Source organism: Perna viridis, chromosome 13 (genome assembly GCF_037379345.1).
Source record: "Perna viridis isolate PV_CMFRI_1.1 ecotype Kerala chromosome 13, ASM3737934v1, whole genome shotgun sequence".
In the NCBI taxonomy this organism is placed as follows: domain Eukaryota; kingdom Metazoa; phylum Mollusca; class Bivalvia; order Mytilida; family Mytilidae; genus Perna; species Perna viridis.
The window spans coordinates 2,200,072-2,216,140 of NC_142457.1; the positions used below are offsets into that span (position 1 = coordinate 2,200,072).

Here is a 16,069-nt window from a genome sequence, read left to right on the forward strand (position 1 = left end):
GACGTCAAATGTCTTCAACGACATAAATGGTTTTTTATTTTATATAATATTTCCAATTTGGAATCCCATATAAACACATGTAAAAGATCTAGACGCTATTTTTGTAAATTTCCACTCTGGAGTTATTTCGCTTTGATTAATAACGGTACATACAAGGAGAAAGAACCGACCCGGCATGAAATATGCCAACTCAAAGCTACTTCAATGAACGACCAGGAAATCAACTCAAAGCTGCTTCAATGACGACCAGGAAACCTTCACAACACAAGACAGGTTGCAGCTGGATCAAAAACAACATTATACACAGGAACAGTTGTCTCCTTACATATGAACATTGAACACAAGTTTCATTAGGTGCTAAAATACAAAGAAATAAAACACAGTCATTTGACTTAGAAAATATTACTTCATATTTACGGCACCATTCCCAAAAACTACGCAGAATTCTGTCACACACGTGTTGTTGCAGTAAAAGTACAAGCAATTCGTCCAAAGTTCTGAACGCATATCATTGTAATCTGAGCAAGAGGAAAATTTCGCTTCAAACCTCAGATATATGTTCAGCCATGTTAATTCTGAATATGTTTAAAGGAACCATTGCTGTAAAACAGAAAGGGAAGGAGAGCTGAATTACTTAGATTATATATGTCACTGAACCATCAAATAAACCACTATAAATAGATATATAATTTATATATTTTAGGATATACCCTGGTACATTGCTGGCGTTTAACCATATCCGATCTTATATCTATATATTTTGCCTGATATTGGACCCTACTCACCATTTTAACAAATTTTGTTCGTCAAAATGTAATTAATCCTTTTTTAACTTGAAAATATATACATATCTCTAATTTACGAATAAAAAATGTAGATCACTCTCAAACTTGGATCTACATTTGTAACCTATTATTTTTACCTCAATATAGTGCCAAAAGACAAAACAGAAGAGGCTGACAAAACATTATTTTATTCAAATTTCGAACATTATGCATGGGCAACCTTGCCGTATTTTATTTGTCACTTACAGAAAAGTTTGTTTTTGGCGCTTAACAAAGACAACAACATTATTTTAGATAAAAATGAAAAGTTATTTTAAGTATTTTTTTTAAAAAGCCACCATCTATTGCTGTGGGAAACTTCTAATATCATAGATACATAATACCGTAATTTGAAAAATACCTTGTGAGGTATATTCTGTGACGGACGGTAGACAGGTACGACAAAAACAATAGATTCCATTGAAAAAGAAATTAAATAATTCGGTATGAAAGCTGAATAGCGATGTTATATAACATAGGATTCATCGGTGTTTTGTTTTCTTTGTTCTTGTCCAGATGAACTTTTGACATTTATAACTTCTGATAAAAAGCCACCGGTAATTGTTTACAATGCATTTTAAATATGTCCCATCTTGTTATCTAGTAGTGTGTTAAATGGAAAGACTTTAATCATATTTTCAGCGTCAGGAGTGAAAGAAAGATGTAAATCGTTTTAAGGTAAGTGTAATTATTAATGTTTTATCCCTGGACAACACAACATCACAAGAGCGATTTTGTTGACTTTCAAGAAAGAAACGAGGAGGGTTCATCTGAAATACTGCTGCGTTTGGCAATTTTCATTGAATCTGAACCTTGAGTTGTCCATTTGCGATTGTTTATATATATATATATATATATATATATATATATATATATAAAATAGAAAAACAAAAACATCATATATATATATATATATATGATGTTTTTGTTTTTCTATTTTCTTAGCTTTGTTCTGACATTCTTTTTCCGTGTTTTAGATTAGGTGTGTGCAACCACTAGTTAAACTGAAATACTAACAAGATTTAGCGAACAGAATTAAGTGAAATTTATTTCGATGTTATTCAAATAATTCCATCATTATACGTTTCTTATCAAATATAGGACTATATGTTATATTAATATGTTATGGAAGTTGACATAAATATTGGAAATCTCTCTTTTGTTGAAAAATTTTGTTACTTTTAACCAAATATGTGGTAAAAATGAGTAAATAATAGCCTGGACCCCAAGCCTTTTTCACATAAATTTCTGGATCGGAACCCCCTTTAATAAACTTCTGGATCTGCTCCTGAGTTGACAAACCGCAAAACTTGTATGCCGGGATTTAATCGAAACGATTATTTGTCTTTCTATGCGTTTCATAATCATGTCTGGGTTTTACATGTACTTGTCCGAAGTATGTATGAATGTACATGTATGAAGTTTGAGCTTTTATATGGGATTGTATCATGAAAACTTAGTGCATATGAACAGAGAAACACATTTAAATCAATCTCTTTAATTGTCTTACAATTTAGGGTTTGGCATTTTTGTCGAAACTTTGGGTACTTTACAATATTAAGTGACTAGCTTTATTGTACTTCCAAACCTGAATATAGTCACTCATACAGAAACCTAGCTGTTATAACCAACTGCTCAACAAACATGGCATGCTTTTTATTTAAACGACACAAGTGCGCGTGAAAGAGAAGTAGGAATGTCGACCATGTATAAGGAATTTCATACACTTATTAGAAATATGCGAATTGTACATAAAATTTGCAACTTGCCAAAAGTCGCTCAAACCCAAACAAAAGTGATCCGTGCTTTTACATCCAATACTGGGTAATAAAACTACAATGTCAATATTGGAGCAAGGGAAGGGTGTGGATAGATGAAAGTCGACTCAAAAATAAAATTAACACTTTTCTTACAATGAAAACGACTGTTAAAAGCACACCATGAGTTCAAACGAGATTGGATAAACATACTTAAAAAGTTTTTCCTTTGAGCAGTGTAAACTCTTCTTTTGGATTAGATTGCTAAAATAAATTTACTTGTACACTGAATTAGTCCTTCAAGTCGAAAACGAGTGGCTTAGTATAATTAAGTGAGGATTCTTCTCTTCGAGTCCAAAGTCAACGATCGACCTTCTTTTCTAGTCAATGTGAAAAATAATTTATGCTTTTATTGGTGATAAGTTCAAGTTGTGCTTATTTTACATTTTTCAACTACTATAGATGTGAGTGAAGCTACTCTTAGTTTATCTTTAAAAAAACATTTAAAAAGTTAAAGAATAATTACATAAACCGAAACATACAAAGAGAGGGAATCCGTATTCAGAACAAAACCGAGAGCACTAAAAAGGCAACAGACAAAGAAAGAAAATAATAAAACAAAAAAATAAAGTTACATATACAAAAATACGGTAAACATAAAAAAAAATCCGCTTTGTAGGATCGGGAGGGAGGGGGTGTATGAAGAAATAAATATTTTTAAAAAATAAATAAAACGCCTGACGTTTTGGTTTTGAACACGGCTTATGAATCTCGTTGGGCTCCTTCTGCATAACACAAGACATTTTCCCTGTCTAATTCTTAAATCTTTGTTAGCTGTAAAAGAGACAGGGGTTGCTACATATAACCTTGTAGATTGTTTCCAAGGAACACTGAAAAGTTAAGTAATTAGACTCACCTTAGAATCTTTGCTCGGGAAAAAACAAGAACGTCCCCTGGTCACGAATAATGATTATCCTAATGGTTTGCAAACTTTCTAAAAAATCTAAGTAACTCCCTTAGTCCCAACGAATAATAAAAAAAAATGTATTGTTGAATTTGTTGAAAACAAATATAACCTAAAACAAATATTTTCTGTCATTTTATTACTTTTAATGGTTCCCCAAATACTGAAGGAACAATGTGTTGTCTTGCAAGTTGAAAAAAAAATGCAAAAAAATATGAGCTTACTGTTATGGAATTTACGTTATACAGTGATGTATATTTGTTGCGTTTCACCGAATCCGTTTTTTTTTTTTTTTTTTTTAATTTTCAGTCTTCCATATTCTTTGCTGGACCTGTGCTTAAGTTTTGTACCAGTATATTTTTTGCCATATTCTTTGCTGGACCTGAACTTAGGCTTGGATTAATGTATTTGTTCTGGTAGTGTAGAGTTGAGGCTGAGATATTTTAGAAAAAATGGGCATAGTTTTTGTCAAAGAAGTAATTTAGCCAGCATCTGGAGTAAACCAATTCGTGACATCGTTTTTCGTTGGGGTAATATAAAAATTCTTGGATTACATGAACCAGCTAGAAAAAAGATTTGCCCAATGGTAGTCGGGAAACAAATTCTGGACCATAAACAGACCTCGGACCTGTGTTGGGACTTTGTGTTGAATGTTGCATGAATGTTTTGATATAGTCCTATATAAAAGAACTATAGCAAACTCGCAAGAATGAACGGTTACATGTATCTTGACTGGAAGACGCGGATGCAGACATTTTCTATAAAGGGAATAAGGATTATCGCACCTCTAGTTGGTGCAATACCTGAGGTACATTTTGATTGACAATAAATCAAACTTTTTAGTATTTATAATGGGGAAGTCCGGTTTATTGTGTGTGAGTGTGTGTGGCTTTATAGGACGTTTAAGCAAAACATCTATATATATACATCTATATAGCTAAATATATCATAGTGTACTTATTTAATCGAACATTTTTAATTAGAAAAATCTCAAGTTCGCATAACTAGCTATAAACCGATGAAATACTAATGTCTAGTTTTGTTATGTCCTAAGGCTAGGAAATGATGAATGATTTTAATTGAAAGGTTATACGATTTCGATTTAATTGAATTTCTCAGCAGGGGGCCAATTATAGGACTTAGTATCCTTCCGTCCTTTCCTGTACCATGAAATGTGGGGTAAAGAAAAAAAAAGAGATATGCATTCCAGACCGAAATAATTTGTCTATATGTAACTGTATCAATTAGACAGTTAGCCTTATTGGAGTACGAAAATTTGTAATCTGGAGTCTTCTTTGACACACAAAGGTCACTGACAGTAGATTATCAATCAGAATGGACCGACTTGACAAATATTTGTTTAACTTTTAATTTCCTCGACTTCCTTAGTCACTGTGGTCTTGACCACAAAAACCTTCGCGATTAGATTGATATCAAAGGTATCATGAGCTTTGAACAAGTACAAATCGTAGTATCGACACAAGTATGTCAGTCGTGCACTCGACTGTGAGTGGGACAGACGTTATGTTATGGGGGTAACTTTGTACCATCTGCTCTCCGCCAGCCTGACTGATTTTTCTATCTAATTTTAGTTGGATGTTATCCATCTGCTCAATGATAACGCTCTAATATGAAATTATTTGAAGGCGCTTAAACTCGCATGTGTATCAGTGTTCGGGGTTTTTCAAAATGCCTGAAATTATCAATAAAGATTTCAGTGGATTAATGTTCCTGACCATTTCGTTGGGAATTTGAATTCGTGGTTCGTCAGAACCAGGAATTTCTTAAAAATTATATAGTACATGTATCGAACGTTAAATACGATCATGTACATTTAGTTAACTGTAGTTTATACCATTACAGAAGTTATACACTAAATTAAAAAAAAAATGATAATCATTCAAAATATTTTTCACGCATCCAAATGTAATTATACAATTTTGATGATATTTAACATATTTCGTTGGTTTGTCATGATACGTAATTGAGACTTCACTTAATATAACAATGTAACAGGTTCTCGGCCCATTAGTATTTGGAACGGACCATTAGGCTAATGGAAAATCTTTAAATTCATCTTTTTGGGATTTGATTTTTATTTAATATTGTTGTTAGTCATTACACCAAATTAGACTTTTTATTACATATTTGTGTTTAAGTCACGTGATTACTCGATTCTCATTAAGTTTACAGCCTGATAGAATCCTTAATACAAATACATATTTGAATTAAACTTATTTTATGGGAAACATAGTTAGAACTAATTAATACCCTTAAACAACTGAGAATAAGCTTTAAGTTAGCAAAAGCGCAAATATATTCTACTGTTATCAAAGGTGATGACAGTATCATTCAATAAGCCAACAATGTTGACACTGCATTTCTGTCGCTTGTGGTGAAACAGTAGGACGCTTATGTAAATACAAGTGAAAATTGTTGTCTATTTGTTAATTTCGTGCAAAATTTGGGAAAAAATGAGCAAGTAATGACATGAAACCCCTTTTTTTCTGAAATCTATCTGCACATGGGAAAGGACATTTTTTTAAATGAGTAGTCATGTTGAACATATATAAAAAAAAACTGTTGTATTCACAGCACAAGAATTTCCATATTGTGTAAACAAGAAGGCAAATAGATGCATGGATTCACCAAGACCATGTTATACGAATATTCTTGAATATGTTAATTCATGTACTTACAATCTAAACACTTGTATTTATATTAATTTTGAAATGCACACTTATTGTTTTGTTTTTATGTTTTGTTTTGTTTTGTTTTGTGTTTTGTGTTTTGTGTTTTTTTTTTTTTTTTTTTTTTTTTTTTCGGTGGTGGGGGGGAGCAGCTGTTAATAAAATATGATTTCTTTTTATTCTCCCCAAAGTATACTTGTACATGTATTTAACGTCTTTCCCCAGGATTCAGTAACCAGTTATTATTAAACAGGTAAATACAGGTGTCTATTACCTGTCTTTGATCTCTTGTTTATCAATACAAGAAAGGTGTTTAATCGCTCCGGAGATTTCTTTTGTACCAGTCCGACTCTGTGGTGTAACGTATAAGATCGTTCACGACTCATCGTTAAATACGCGTATCCATTTATAAAGGCAGATTATTGTTTCTAAGATTCGGATACCAACCAATAACAAAATCAAAGCTTAATCAAAGACCACTCTCAATATCAAAGTTTCGCGTAATTACGCACAAGTCTTTTTTTAATATACGAAAATGAGCCTCATGGCGTATTTACTAAATGCCCGGTTAAAGTCGAGAAAAAACATCGGAATAAGACATCACCTTTATTTTCAGAATTACCATGAGCATAATGTATTCATATGTATCTGTTGGTGAAGTTTACTACGATCTGAGTGCACGTATTGTAGCATATAACCACGAAATACAAGAACTTTTTGAAGTTATGTCGTGAAATAAATAATTAAAAAGTAGAGAGACAAAGTTATACGCACGAATGACATTTAAAACAACGTGAAATCTGCTTTGTTCAAATATGCTTTTGATCATAAAATATGACATGCATCTTAAGAGGTCAAACATTCCTTTGATGATGAATATTTACCTTAAAGGCCAAACAGGTAACGCCAGGTATCGCACCTGTTTAAGAGCCTAGTCGTTAAAAGTGATTATCATTTAAGTAAAATATCATAAAAACTTGGCCGGAGTATAGTAACACATGCAGGGTCCTACTTGGGATGTGTTTCCTGATGACAAATTTCAAATGTAGCAGCTACAAAGACATTATATTTTGGCTATTTACCTTGGATTTGGAGTTTTCTATGTATATTTTACATTTTGATTAAAATATAGCTTTTTGCATATGTATTACAATTGTTTATTTAAACCCTATATCGTCTATATCACACCCTTTTACAGACAATACTTAAAATTTGGTTAAAATACGATATAATGAACATGACATGTCAAAATCTGTATCGCATGCTGTATCAACCCTCGACCTATATCATTCCGAGGGCCGGTGGGTTGATACAGCATGTGATACAGATTTTTACATGTAATATTCAGTACATTATCATCGGATTGAGTTGGTATTAAGTGTAAGTGTTTGTAAGAATCAGGCAAAATGGGAAAAATCAGAAACATGCATGTCAAAACCTCACCGATCTGACAATAAAATATCACTCAATGATACCTTCTCTATTTGAAAAGGCCATTATTTAATTTCTACATCACTGGCTTTGCTCAGAAATTTTTCAATAGAATGTTAGAAAAATGAGGTTTTTGACAGAGTTATCTGCCCTTGAAATGTTTATTGTCAGTGCATTTCAATGATATTGTAACTCAATGGGCCGTGATATGGAAAATTGTGTCTGTTTTCCTTGATCCTGATGGTGAAAATAGTCAAATTAATCTTTCAAAATGATGGTTTATTTCATTTTTCATACCACATTTCACCCACTGCCTGATTCTTACACATACTGACACTTAAACATCATACATAAAACAAAATAAGACCCTGCTAAACATGTATAGACACAAGCTCCATACAGCGGCAGACGTTCGTATCGTCTATTATTAACCGCTACATACTGGCCTTTCGAAATTCTCGATCTTAAACGTCCGTTTTTGTACTGTCGGATAGCGTCTCGATTAATCATTCATCTTTCCATGACTGCAAAAATCTTGCAATTATGACAGGAACTTCTTGAGTGAGTTTCGAATGTTAGACGCAGCTCAGAGCTTGATAGAAGACAAGTCTTCTGTTCTTCTTGCCTTTACCTTAAATGACACAGACAAAAGAGACATTATAGAGATAATTTGCCATCAATCACCGATCTGTTTTTATACCTTCACTACGATAACATACAAACCATTGATCTGAGGTTTAGGAATGTAATTGGTATTTAAGGCTATAGATACTATCTATGATCATTTTTAAAATCTACTTAACTTACATGTAAAGTAAATATATACGCCTGCCTTCAATTGCCATCGAGAAAATTTTATCAACATTATTATTTAAAATGATGTATAGGGTCTGGTTCATAGTAGTAAAGCGTCTTAATATCAGTAAACAATGGTAAAGCTGGATTTGTCGGGATTTAGCTGCCGAAATCTTCAGTCAGTCAATTATAGTTATAGATAATTCTTATGCCCTACAAACGGTCCGTCTGTCAGTCTGTCATCATCGGGTTAAGATTGGTACACAACTATACCCGGTGATATATAGCATATCATGGTGGTGATTTTAATAGGGAATATTACTGTGATTTAACCTCGGGTCTGCATGTCAATGACAAGCTGTGTATCTCTTCCCAGTCAACAAATCATTAGAAAAATAGTTTTAAATATTTTTTTATACAAAAAATAGAAATAATTTCATCAAAATTCACTTAGACCCTAAATTCATTATTGATGCAATAATAGGACCAAATCTTTTAGTTTCTGAGTAGTCTCGAACTTTGCAATTTTGTTCATATAGTTTCGTGGAGGAAAATTCCCACGTTATAAACAACAACAACATTGTAACACTAAAGTTACATTTTCCACTATAGAGATCCAATCAGAAACCTTGTTATTTATTGGCATTGTTCAATGTACCAAAGTATTTGGAATATTTCTGATTGACATTCCAACAACAAAATCTCCAACAACCAGGAATGTTAGCCATTTCATTTTCCGTGAAATAAGTTCCGTCTGGCCTAATTATACAATGGATTAAACTGATACACTGCAATAAATAACGATTACTTTGATAAGTGTGATTTAATTTATGTACTTGCTTGGATCCGTCTATTCTGCCCAGATTAACTATGTACATAATATGATCATCCAGTCCTCCTAAGCCGCCCGTGTTGACACGATGCTTGACAGTTTAGGATTAGGTGATTACTGGAGGTTTAATAAAAGATTCAATAAAATGTAAAATGTAGTGTTAGCAAAATGGCTGCAGAAAGCGGAAAGACGAGAACTGGCAAGATAATACAAACCACTGACAAGGAAAGAACAATTCCCTATTCATTAACGCTGACAATGACGTAACAGATGGATGACGTAAAGGCTGGTTTCTAGCTATAAAGTAGTAATCTGTATATAAGAATACCTTAAACTCATCTAATAGCTATCTGTCACCTTCCTTCCAATGGTTGCTGAGGAATCTGCGGCAGAAAATTTCCCATGTATAATGTCTGAGACGCTAGAAAAGCAGGAAGTAGATGATATAGAAAGCTGTAAAAGGGAGACAAGTTACAAGTCATCATGCTTAAGTCATATACCAAACATTTAGTCATTCATTCGAATTGGTGATGAGAAATCTGCGACGGAAAATTTCACAATACCTCACATATAAAAATTCTAAGACACTCAGAAAACAGGAAGAAGATGACCTAAAAAACTGGAAAGGGGAGATACATTATAAGTCATCATGTTTAAGCCAAATACCAAAAATATTTCCTTTTTTTCGAATGGGTATCATAAATCGGCGACAGTAAATTTCCAAATACCGCAAGTGTAAAAAAAATTAAGTCATTCGGAAAGCAAGAAGTAGAGGACCCAAAAGGCTGGAAAGAGGAGACACAGTACAAGTCATTATGCTAAAGTCATATACCAAAATATCTAATCGTTCCTTCCAATGGGGGCTGATAAATCTGCGACGGAAAATTTCACAATACCTCACATGTAAAAATTCTAAAGTCTTTTGGAAAACAGGAAGTAGATGACCAAAAAAATGGGAAAGGGGAGACACATTATGTCATCATGTTTAAGCCATATACCAAAATATCTAATCGTTCTATCCAATGGGTGCTGAGAAATCTGCGACAGAAAATTTCCCAATACCGCAAATGCAAAAACAAAATAATAAATCACTCGGAAAACAAGAAGTAGGCGGCCCAAAAGGCTGGAAAGAGGAGACACAGTATAAGTCATCAGGCTTAAGCCATAAACCAAAATATCTAATCGTTCCTTCCAATGGGTGCTAATAAATCTGCGAAAAAAAATATGGGAACTAATACCGACCGGTATGGCAAATGTCTGCTCAGGCCATCCATTGGTCTTCAATGAACGACAAGGAAACCCTCATACCACAGGACTGGCTGCAGCTGCATCCCCCCCCCCCCGCCGAAAAAAAAATACACTGGTACAGCGAAAAAGTTGCCCTTTTAAAGTACCAGCAGCATGAAAGTTAACTGCAAGTGAAAACGGAACAAGACACACAGTAGCCAGAAAGTCCTGACTTGGACTGGTGCAAAAGAAACCGTCAAACGAGGATACACACTTGGATAAAAGACAGAAACGTAAAATCAAAAAGATAATACCAAGAACCATTCATTCACACAACGAAGGAACATATCAGATCACAAATAAACAGTTAACACCAATCTAAAAGTCAACTACAACACATCAAAAATTAGAACGGTGAACAATGCCCATTTTCTTGATATCCTCATTCCCTTCAGACGCTTACCCCACCGGTGCACCTGGTCCATGCTCCCAGTTTTTAGTGGAGTCCGAGTTGCTCATTTACTTTTGTTACTTTGTATGTATTACTTTATGTTCTTTGTTGTGTATGTCTGTTTTCCATGTCTGGTCTTTGTCCCTGGATTACATTCTTTTGATTACCGCTATAACATTGGTTCCCTTGATCACTCCTTTATCTTATAACATGGAGCTTTTTCAAAATTGATTTGGAACACAATTTAAATAGGTAGTGCAAATGGAAATATGTATAAAGATTCTGCGAAAGTTTCATTCAATTTCATTTAGTAGTGTGGTAGAAGTAACAGATTAGAGATTTTTCTATCTGCGTAACAGGGGGTTGGAAGAAAGTACGTACCTAAGGGATTGCAGACGGAAGGAAGGACACTCTATCATTATGTGCTACCACTCAAAGTGTGTGGTATAAAAATTCAAAATACAAATTGAAGACAGAGAAACATATCCATTTAACACGGACAAAACACAAAAGTCAACGTTCATGCAATAAACAGGATACGCAGACGCTGTTACCACAAACTGAATACATAAGCCAATTTTAATGAATTAATTAGACTCTAACAGAGAACCTGAATAATATACATGATGATTTCACGCTGAACACGAAATTCACGTGATTTTCACTCGAATTAAGTTCACGTAAATTTCGGCTGAACCAAGCCTCATTGTGAAAGTTTATGTTAAGGAAATTTTACTTGAAATCAAACGTTAATTGTATGATCGATTCAGATGAATTTCACGTGAACAATATTTGCCTGAGTATGGTACAAGGACAATCGGGACATCTTAATTACAGAAATCCTTTGCTAAATTTAAACGTAGCGCCTCATATTAGACCTAGCTATATATAATCTAGCTGTAAAATATTTCAGAAACAGGAAACGGAAGTAAAAATACAATGAACTCAAAACGACATTTATATAAAAAAAAAACGCGAAAAAAACACAAAAGGACACAGACAGAAAAACGAACACTTAATTATAGATAACAAAAAATAAAATGTCATAAGTAATTTATATTAACAAGGAAAGCTTGCTAAGTAAAAAAAAATATTTTAACCTTAAACTAATATCATAATGAAACAATATGAACTATTAAAGTTGTAATGGAAGTGACTGTTTATATGTACACATGGTTTTGCTATTATCACGTGATTATTATATGGTTTCATTATGGATATAAACAGTAGTGAGCTGTTGAGTCTCTGTATTATACACATGCTTAATGTGTTTGAAAACGAGATTGAATTAATAACACATGAGTAACAAACGTGGGAATGATTGGTCAATTTAGTCGGCATTTACTATTTAAGCGAGTTCATCGGCGCGTTTTACCGCTTCTTCTATAGATAGCCATTCAGATGTGTAGCACACCTTCTCTACGCTGTAAGACTGTTACAGTCTGCACGTTATTTGCTTCTAACTTATCTGCGGTTATGCCGTTTCCTCACAGAAATGTAACATTCCGAGAGAATGCTTTGGTTTGAATTTATTCGGACCTTTCGGTTTCTTTATACGCTACATTATCATGAAATTATTTGTATTTCTGGTTTTCTGTCGAGCTTCAAATATGGCGCGGTAAACAAACGTTTAGGGTGTTAGTCAATCACTTCCACTTGTATTGTCATACCGGTTAATATTGAAGTTATTAAGCGTTATGCATTTATAAGCGATATGCACCATTGTTTTATATCAAAGGCTTTGTACTTGGTCAAATAAACTATGTGTTTCTAATGGCGTTTTCATTTTGATTACCACAATAACCTTGGTTCCCTTTGATTACTCTGTCATTTAGACAGTGTTACAGTTACAGAGCCCAGCGCACGAACGTACCACATAACAGGGTGTCTTGTAAGAAGTTACTTACTCAGAATATAGGTAGTTGATATTGACACATAAATCTGGAAATGTAAACACAACTGTATAATACAGAGAGCATTCATTGAACAGTTAGCATACACTAATCACCGTACACTACCTATTGCACATTTTAAAGTGTTAACTGGTCATTTTCACTGAGACACTTGCACATAGTGATACCGACGACTCCCGTTACAAAGTATTATAAATTGGGGGTATCATTGATTTAATAACTAAGTCATTACACAAATAACATTTTTATTTTTACATGCTACAAACGTTTTCAACAGACACCCCTTATGAAACCACGTTATACACATATAATCCGGCCCTCTTTCGTTTTCATGATCGACGTCATACAAGATGTTTGCATTATCTTTTGAAAAACACGAGGAAGACGTATCAATACATTACGTACAAATTATATGAAAACTGAAGACAAAACAATTAACGCTTGAATAACCAAAGGGACAACATGCGAAGAAAACGAACCGGGATGAACTCAGATGCTCAGGTAGAGTGAGACCTTTTTCTTTCAAGAAACCGAACGTGCAGCTTGATGACGGTCATTTCTAGTAGAAGAGGATGCATAAATGACTGTTAAAGAACTTTATGTCATATTAGAAACAACACTCTATATCAAAAAAGCTGTTGAATGGAAGGTTTGTTTTATTAATTATTTAATGAATATACTTAATACATACAACGAAAGGGTTAGTGTACCGGACAAAATTGAATCCGTCGTTTAAGATAGTGATGAACACCAGCGTTCCAACCGTTACACCAAACTACTGGGAGTGATATATTGAGGATCTGACAGAGTCAACACGGCTACAAAGTCTCAAATTATTCTTACTTTGATAATTTATTCCCCAGTCACTAAAGCAAACAAGATGGTCCTTTGATCTATGTACATGATTTATGTAGAGGACGTTACTGTATTTGAATAAAGGGTAATTTTGATGTAACAAAGGCAACATACACACATGCTTATGTTTTAGATGAAGAACTTGCATTTTAAGATTATATTTAGAAGGTATCTCTTATGGTAATAACAGTTGTGAAGGCCTTTATGTAGTGTTTGTGAGTGATACGGTCGCTTTCACACATCAGTAAACTATATTATAATAAAATATTATAATATATATTCTATTATAAAAATAACTTTTATTACTTATAATTCCAGTTTCATGCAACTACGTTTTCACCTTCTTTGGCGTCTATATCAATTGCATCATTTTGTTTCTGAAGGTATGAATACGGCACATGCGTTTATACAAGAATAAACGTTTTGACTTTCATGACGTTGACTAATCAAATAAAACGTAACAAAAACAATTAAGATTGGAATTATTTAACAATAATAAATGTCCACATATTACAAATGCTGCTACAAATATATATGTTCTCATTAATAGGCTCAGGTTGTTTAGGCGTAAATATCACAAAGTCAATTGTAAAAGTGAGAAAAAGAATAACACACCGCAAGAAAATGCAAGACTAGGAAATCTCAGACACCCTCGGGTAAGATTTCGATGTTCTCAAACTCGGCATTGCCTCGATAGAGAACTTCAAATCTTATCCCTGGGTGCCTGAGATTTCTCAGCGGTATTACATTCTTTATATCTATTCTGTTGATGTCTGTCATTTTATATTTTACATTCCTTTACTCTTATGAGGCTGACTTTATACTGATCTGACCCGAAAGAAGGTCCATCGTTTAGCTAGGTCCTTTGATCTCTGTATCAACAATATAGATGACGTATCATCGTTCAACAATCCTAGTTTCGGGGATTTGGTATATAACATCTACCCCAAAGAACTTGAGATAAAGGATACTACAGACTCTGTAAAGTCAGCCTCATATCTTGACCTACACTTAGAGATCGATTGTAAGGGAAAACTATTGACCAAACTATACGACAAACGCGATGATTTTTCATTCAACATTGTCAACTTTCCTTCCATCTGTGGCAACATTCTTTCAGTACCTGCGTATTAAGTTTTCATATCAAAACTCATACGTTATGCTAAAGCTTGCTGTAATAAGCAGAATTTGTGTATCGCTCTAGACTTCTTATAATTACGCTTCTGGAATAGGGTTATGTTGGACAAGATTGAAGTCATCACTACGGAAGTTTAATGGTCGTCATCGTGAACTCGTGGATCATAACGGTGTGTATATCTACACTATGAAAACTGATTTGTTCAACGTGTCATGGTTTTCCTTTCCTACTTCGTGTACCCCGGACTTGACTTTATATGAGCAACTCGGCGGGTGTTTCTAGAAAAGCAGAGGACGCTTACCCTACCGGTGCACCTGGTCCATGCTCTCAGTTTTTAGTGGAGTCCTTTACATTTGTTACTTTGTATGTATTATATTTTTTCATTTTATGGTTTTGTTGTGTTTGTCTGTTTTCCATGTTTAGTCTTTGTCCCTGGATTACATTATTTTGATATTCGCTAGACTCCTGGTTCCTTTAATTACTCTTTTAATCTGTTTTTAACATATTGACGCCTACTAACAATTCTCAGAAAGAATCTATTAAAAGATATGTTGCAAGGAGTTCTGTTTACTTGTATATTTATCTTCTGTTATATGGGATTTTACTTATGGTCAGAAACCATACTAAGGCCGTTAATGATGGAGAAAATATTTCGAGTATAAAAGTATTTCATACTATTTCATACGAATTACTGTGGTACATGTAATTTGTTTTAGCTGAAATATTATTATGCATTCATTCAATTGCATAAACGTTTTTAAACAAATTGGTAAAAGGAAAAATCACTTCCTTTTAATTATCATATCGCTTTGTTTTTACTTTGACACAGTGCTCAAGACAAAAAAATCAAAACCAAAAATAACGATTCAACTTTGGACAATTCAGGACACAGGTGATGACCGAACCATACCATTAAAGGTATCATGTTATCTTTCACTCTAGCCCACGGCCTACAATCAAAGGCATTCTCGTTATGTGGGGTCCAATGATTTTGAAAAGATAATTTAGACTTAAAAGGATAATAATAGCCTAATAAACTGTAAAGTAACTGTATCGTTGTACAGAGAGGAGCAGTAACTGGCTGTTTCGATTTCATACGAGATGAATTTATAACCTTTCCAAACAAGGGCCTTATTCTGCATGTCAAAATAATCGGGTTTAAAAAGTACGAAATCGTTGATTTGTGATCCGA

At 33.7% G+C, this 16,069-nt stretch overlaps 1 protein-coding gene across 1 annotated transcript in view; it reads left to right on the forward strand.

Moving 5' to 3' along the window:
- Window positions 1-1,412: 1,412 nt before the first annotated feature.
- LOC148599207 (thrombospondin-type laminin G domain and EAR repeat-containing protein-like) overlaps window positions 1,413-16,069 on the forward strand; it is a 33,839-nt gene continuing 19,182 nt past the window's right edge. The window contains exon 1 of the mRNA XM_088559115.1: window positions 1,413-1,502. The gene's annotated coding sequence lies outside the window, so the exon portion shown is untranslated. The remainder of the gene's footprint in view (window positions 1,503-16,069) is intronic.